The sequence below is a fragment of the Lutjanus erythropterus genome, chromosome 23 (assembly GCF_056507025.1).
Source record: "Lutjanus erythropterus isolate fLutEry1 chromosome 23, fLutEry1.hap2, whole genome shotgun sequence".
NCBI classification, from domain to species: domain Eukaryota; kingdom Metazoa; phylum Chordata; class Actinopteri; order Lutjaniformes; family Lutjanidae; genus Lutjanus; species Lutjanus erythropterus.
This window is the reverse complement of record NC_139339.1, coordinates 30,001-37,500: the sequence shown is the minus strand read 5'-3', so window position 1 is coordinate 37,500 and position 7,500 is coordinate 30,001. Positions and strand designations below refer to the sequence as shown.

Below are 7,500 nucleotides of genomic sequence, written 5' to 3'. Positions count from 1 at the left end.
GTCTCATTACGTCTCGTCACGTCTCATTACGTCTCATTACGTCTCGTTATGTCTCGTCACGTCTCATTACGTCTCACTACATTTCGTTACGTCTCGTCACGTCTCATTACGTCTCACTACATCTCGTTACGTCTCATTACGTCTCATTACATCTCGTTATGTCTTGTCACGTCTCCTTATGTCTCATTACGTCTCATTACGTCTCATCACGTCTCACCATGTCTCATTACGTCGCGTTACGTCTCAGGACATCTCGTTATTTCTTGTCACATCTCCTTATGTCTCATTACGTCTCATTACGTCTCATTACGTCTCGTCACGTCTCATTACATCTCATTACATCTCGTTATGTCTTGTCACGTCTCCTTACATCTCATTAAGTCTCATTACGTCTCATCACGTCTCACCATGTCTCATTACGTCTCATTACGTCTCGTCACGTCTCGTCACGTCTCGTTACGTCTCGTTACGTCTCATTACATCTCGTTATGTCTCGTCACGTCTCCTTACATCTCATTACGTCTCATTACGTCTCATAACGTCTCACCATGTCTCATTACGTCTCATTACGTCTCATTACGTCTCGTCACGTCTCATTACGTCTCACTACATCTCGTTACATCTCGTCACGTCTCATTACGTCTCATTACATCTCGTTATGTCTTGTCACGTCTCCTTATGTCTCATTACATCTCATTACGTGTCATCACGTCTCACCATGTCTCATTACGTCTCGTCACGTCTCAATACGTCTCGTTATGTCTTGTCACGTCTCCTTATGTCTCATTACGTCTCATTACGTCTCACTACATCTCGTTACGTCTAGTCACATCTCATTACGTCTCATTACGTCTCGTCACGTCTCGTTACATCTCGTTACGTCACGTCTCGTCACGTCTCCTTACGTCTCGTTACATCTCGTCACATCTCTTTACGTCTCGTCACGTCTCGTCACATCTCTTTACGTCTCGTCACGTCTCGTCACGTCTCCTTACGTCTTGTCACGTCTCCTTACGTCTCGTCACGTCTTGCACGTCTCCTCACGTCTCGTCACGTCACGTCTCGTCACGTCTCGTCACGTCTTGTCACGTCTCCTTACGTCTCGTCACGTCTCGTCACGTCTTGTTATATCTCGTTACGTCACGTCTCGTTACGTCTCCTTACGTCTTGTCACGTCTCCTTACGTCTCGTCACGTCTCGTCACGTCTCGTCATGTCTCGTCATGTCTCCTTACGTCTCGTCACGTCTCGTCTCGTCACGTCACGTCTCCTTACGTCTTGTCACGTCTCCTTACGTCTCGTCACGTCTCGTCTCGTCACGTCTCGTCACGTCTCGTCACGTCTCGTCACTTCTCCTTACGTCTTGTCACGTCTCCTTACGTCTTGTCACGTCTCCTTACGTCTCGTCACGTCTTGTCATGTCTCCTCACGTCTCGTCACGTCTCGTCACGTCTCGTCTCGTCACGTCTCGTCACGTCTCCTTACGTCTCGTCACGTCTCCTTACGTCTCGTCACGTCTCGTCACGTCTTGTTATATCTCGTTACGTCACGTCTCGTTACGTCTCGTCACGTCTCATTACGTCACGTCTCATTACGTCTGGTCACGTCTCCTTACGTCTCGTCATGTCTCGTCATGTCTCGTCATGTCTCGTCACGTCTCCTTACGTCTAGTCACATCTCCTTACGTCTCGTCACATCTCGTCATGTCTCCTTACGTCTCGTCACGTCTAGTCACATCTCGTCACGTTTCGTCATGTCTCCTTACGTCTCGTCACGTCTCGTCACATCTTCTTACGTCTCGTCACGTCTCGTTATGTCTCGTTACGTCTCGTTACGTCTCATCACATCTCCTTACGTCTCGTCACGTCTCCTTACATCTAGTCACGTCTCCTTACGTCTCGTCACGTCTCATTATGTCTAGTCACGTCTCCTTATGTCTTGTCACGTCTCGTCACATCTCCTTACGTCTTGTCACGACTCCTTACGTCTCGTCACGTCTCGTCACGTCTCGTCACGTCTCCTTACGTCTTGTCACGTCTCCTTACGTCTCGTCACGTCTCGTTACGTCTCGTCACGTCTCGTCACGTCTTGTTACATCTCGTTATGTCACGTCTCGTTACGTCTCGTCATGTCTCATTACGTCTTGTCACGTCTCCTTACGTCTCGTCACATCTCCTTACGTCTCGTCACGTCTCCTTACGTCTTGTCACGTCTCCTTACGTCTCGTCACATCTCCTTACGTCTCGTTACGTCTCGTCACATCTCCTTACGTCACGTCTCATTACGTCTGGTCACGTCTCCTTACGTCTCGTCATGTCTCGTCACATCTCCTTACGTCTCGTCATGTCTCGTCACGTCTCGTCACGTCTTGTTACATCTCGTTACGTCACGTCTCGTTACGTCACATCTCCTTATGTCTCGTTACGTCTCGTCACATCTCGTTACGTCACGTCTCGTCACGTCTCGTTACGTCTCCTTACGTCTCCTTACGTCTCATCACATCTCGTCACGTCTAGTCACGTCTCGTTACGTCTCGTTACGTCTCGTCACGTCTCGTCACGTCTAGTCACATCTCCTTAGGTCGTCAGGTCTCGTCACATCTCCTTACGTCTCGTCACGTCTCGTTATGTCTCGTAACGTCTCGTTACGTCTCGTCACGTCTTGTTACATCTTGTCACGTCTCGTCACGTCTCCTTACGTCTCGTCACGTCTCGTCACATCTCCTTACGTCACGTCTCATTACGTCTGGTCACGTCTCCTTACGTCTCGTCATGTCTCGTCACATCTCCTTACGTCTCGTCACGTCTCGTCACATCTCGTTACGTCTCGTCACGTCTCGTCACGTCTCCTTACGTCTCGTCATGTCTCATCACGTCTCGTTACGTCTGGTCACGTCTCCTTACGTCTCGTCATGTCTCGTCACGTCTCGTTACGTCTCGTCATGTCACGTCACGTCTCGTTACGTCACGTCTCCTTATGTCTCGTCACGTCTTGTTACATCTCGTCACGTCTCATTACGTCTCGTCATGTCTCGTCATTTCTCGTCATTTCTCCTTACGTCTCCTTACGTCTCGTCACGTCTCCTTACGTCTTGTCACGTCTCCTTACGTCTCGTCACATCTCCTTACGTCTCGTTACGTCTCGTCACATCTCCTTACGTCACGTCTCATTACGTCTGGTCACGTCTCCTTACGTCTCGTCATGTCTCGTCACATCTCCTTACGTCTCGTCACGTCTCGTCACGTCTTGTTACATCTCGTTACGTCACGTCTCGTTACGTCACATCTCCTTATGTCTCGTTACGTCTCGTCACATCTCGTTACGTCACGTCTCGTCACGTCTCGTTACGTCTCCTTACGTCTCATCACATCTCGTCACGTCTCGTTACGTCTCGTTACGTCTCATCACATCTCCTTACGTCTCGTCACGTCTCCTTACGTCTAGTCACGTCTCCTTACATCTCATCACGTCTCATTACGTCTGGTCACGTCTCCTTATGTCTTGTCACGTCTAGTCACATCTCCTTAGGTCGTCAGGTCTCGTCACATCTCCTTACGTCTCGTCACGTCTCGTTATGTCTCGTAACGTCTCGTTACGTCTCGTAACGCCTCCTTACGTCTCGTCACGTCTCATTACGTCTCGTTACGTCTCATCACATCTCCTTACGTCTCGTTACGTCTCGTCACGTCTCCTTACGTCTCGTCACGTCTAGTCACGTCTCGTTACGTCTCGTTACGTCTCGTCACGTCTCGTCACGTCTCGTCACGTCTAGTCACATCTCCTTAGGTCGTCAGGTCTCGTCACATCTCCTTACGTCCTGTCACGTCTCGTTATGTCTCGTAACGTCTCGTTACGTCTCGTCACGTCTTGTTACATCTCGTCACGTCTCGTCACGTCTCCTTACGTCTCGTCACGTCTCGTCACATCTCCTTACGTCACGTCTCATTACGTCTGGTCACGTCTCCTTACGTCTCGTCATGTCTCGTCACATCTCCTTACGTCTCGTCATGTCTCGTCACGTCTCGTCACGTCTTGTTACATCTCGTTACGTCACGTCTCGTTACGTCACATCTCCTTATGTCTCGTTACGTCTCGTCACATCTCGTTACGTCACGTCTCGTCACGTCTCGTTACGTCTCCTTACGTCTCCTTACGTCTCATCACATCTCGTCACGTCTAGTCACGTCTCGTTACGTCTCGTTACGTCTCGTCACGTCTCGTCACGTCTAGTCACATCTCCTTAGGTCGTCAGGTCTCGTCACATCTCCTTACGTCTCGTCACGTCTCGTTATGTCTCGTAACGTCTCGTTACGTCTCGTCACGTCTTGTTACATCTCGTCACGTCTCGTCACGTCTCTTTACGTCTCGTCACGTCTCGTCACATCTCCTTACGTCACGTCTCATTACGTCTGGTCACGTCTCCTTACGTCTCGTCATGTCTCGTCACATCTCCTTGCGTCTCGTCACGTCTCGTCACGTCTCGTCACGTCTCGTTACGTCTCGTCACGTCTCCTTACGTCTCGTCACGTCTCGTCACGTCTCGTTACGTCTCGTCACGTCTCGTCACGTCTCGTTACGTCTCGTCACGTCTCGTTACGTCTCGTCACGTCTCGTCACGTCTTGTTATGTCTCGTTACGTCTCGTCACGTCTCCTTACGTCTCGTCACGTCTCGTCACGTCTCGTTACGTCTCGTCACGTCTCGTCACGTCTCCTTACGTCTCGTCACGTCTCGTCACGTCTCGTCACGTCTCGTTACCTCTCGTCACGTCTCGTCACGTCTTGTTACATCTCGTTACGTCACGTCTCGTTACGTCACATCTCCTTATGTCTCGTTACGTCTCGTCACATCTCGTTACGTCACGTCTCATTACGTCTCGTCACGTCTCCTTATGTCTCGTCATGTCTCGTCACGTCTCGTTACGTCTGGTCACGTCTCCTTACGTCTCGTCATGTCTCGTCACGTCTCGTTACGTCTCGTCATGTCACGTCACGTCACGTCACGTCTCGTTACGTCACATCTCCTTATGTCTCGTCACGTCTCGTCACATCTCCTTACGTCTCGTCACGTCTTGTTACATCTCGTCACGTCTCATTACGTCTCGTCATGTCTCCTTACGTCTCGTCATGTCTCGTCATGTCTCCTTACGTCTCCTTACGTCTCGTCACTACACATCGTTGTAGTTTTTTTATTTTGTTATGTCTTGTCACCTTGTTTACGTTGTGTCCCATCTTTTTTGTGTTACAGTGTTCTAGTCATGTCTTTTTTGTCTTGTTATGTCATTTATTTTCATTGTTACTGTATATATTTTTTTAATGTCAGTTTAACTGAAGATGAGTCCAATCAGCTGAACGTGAACATGAAACAGTAAAATAAAGCAGAAACCCTCAACGGCAACACAAGAGAGAAACTAAGGGAGATTTTGAAAAACCTTTCTCTCTGCTCTCCTGCACTCAGAAAAACAAACAAAACAAACAAAACAAACAAAACAAACAAAAAACAGAAAGGTAAACTCATCTATTGTCAATCAAGCAAGAGCCAATTAACTGGTTTTACCTGGTTTAGCCATGTTTTAAAACTAAGTAGACCAAGTTAACACACACACACACACACACACACACACACACACACACACACAGAGAGAGAGAGAGAGAGAGAGAGAGAGAGAGTCAGTGTCCTCTGTCAGTTGTTGGAGGTCGTTGAGGCTTTAAGAGGCTCAGTCACACCAAGACTGGATTAGGAGTTTTACACACACACACACACACACACACACACACACACACACACACACACACACACACACAGGCAGAGATGAGTGTGCAGCATCGATCATTTGTCCTTCTTTGTTGACTTAAATCATTCTGTGAGACACAAAACGCTAAATTTAACCAACAAAGAAAGAATCTCAGAGGAAACTCTCAGACACACTCAAAGATTCACTGTTACTGTACACGTCTGTACTCGTCTGTACACGTCTGTACTCGTCTGTACACGTCTGTAGACGTCTTTACACGTCTGTACTCGTCTGTACACGTCTGTACTCGTCTGTACACGTCTGTACTCGTCTTTACACGTCTGTACTCGTCTGTACACGTCTGTACTCGTCTGTACACGTCTGTACACGTCTTTACACGTCTGTACTCGTCTTTACACGTCTGTACTCGTCTGTACTCGTCTTTACACGTCTGTACACGTCTGTACTCGTCTGTACATGTCTGTACACTGCTGTACACATCTGTACACATCTGTACTCATCTGTACTCATCTGTACTCATCTTACACGTCTGTACACATCTGTACATATCTTTACACATCTGTACACATCTGTACACATCTGTCCACGTCTGTACACATCTGTCCACATCTGTACACGTCTGTCCACATCTGTCCACATCTGTACTCATCTGTACTCGTCTGTGCACGTCTGTACTCATCTGTACACATCTGTACACATCTGTACTCATCTTACACGTCTTTACACATCTGTACACATCTGTACATATCTTTACACATCTGTACATGTCTGTACTCATCTAACACATCTGTACTCATCTGTACTCATCTGTACTCATCTTACACGGCTTTACACATCTGTCCATATCTTTACACGTCTTTACACATCTGTCCATATCTTTACACGTCTTTACACATCTGTCCATATCTTTACACGTCTTTACACATCTGTCCATATCTGTACACGTCTGTACACATCTGTACACGTCTGTACACGTCTGTACTCATCTGTACACATCTGTACACGTCTGTACACGTCTGTACTCATCTGTACTCATCTGTACACGTCTGTACTCATCTGTACTCATCTGTACTCATCTGTACACGTCTGTACTCATCTGTACACGTCTGTACTCATCTGTACACATCTGTACACGTCTGTACACGTCTGTACTCATCTGTACTCATCTGTACTCATCTGTACACGTCTGTACTCATCTGTACTCATCTGTACACATCTGTACTCATCTGTACTCATCTGTACACGTCTGTACACGTCTGTACTCATCTGTACTCATCTGTACACGTCTGTACTCATCTGTACTCATCTGTACTCATCTGTACACGTCTGTACTCATCTGTACTCATCTGTACACGTCTGTACTCATCTGTACACGTCTGTACACGTCTGTACTCATCTGTACTCATCTGTACACATCTGCAGTCTGTGCTAACACCCCATCAGACTGCATCTTAGCCTCAGTTAACTGAACTAAGAGTAACTGAGTATATTTATTTATTATAACTGTAATTAGTCAGGTTTTCATCCAAATGTCTTGAAATTTTGGAGCAAATTTAGTGAAAATGCGCAAAAAGAAAATGTGACTTTATGCCCGTTTCCATTTGTTATTATTTTGCGATTATGGAGAGGAGATGATGACGTCATCAGAGAGCGTCTCTCTGCCACAAAACAAACAACACACTCAGCTGATCATGGACAGATTCCTGATCAAACTGATGAACTTTTATTTTATTAACTCCAGAAATGT

At 47.2% G+C, this 7,500-nt stretch overlaps 1 protein-coding gene across 1 annotated transcript in view; it reads left to right on the top strand.

Annotated features, from left to right (window-relative positions):
* Nucleotides 1–7,500, top strand: part of LOC146305068 (voltage-gated potassium channel subunit beta-3-like) — a 32,388-nt gene that overhangs the window by 9,676 nt on the left and 15,212 nt on the right. The window lies entirely within an intron of this gene.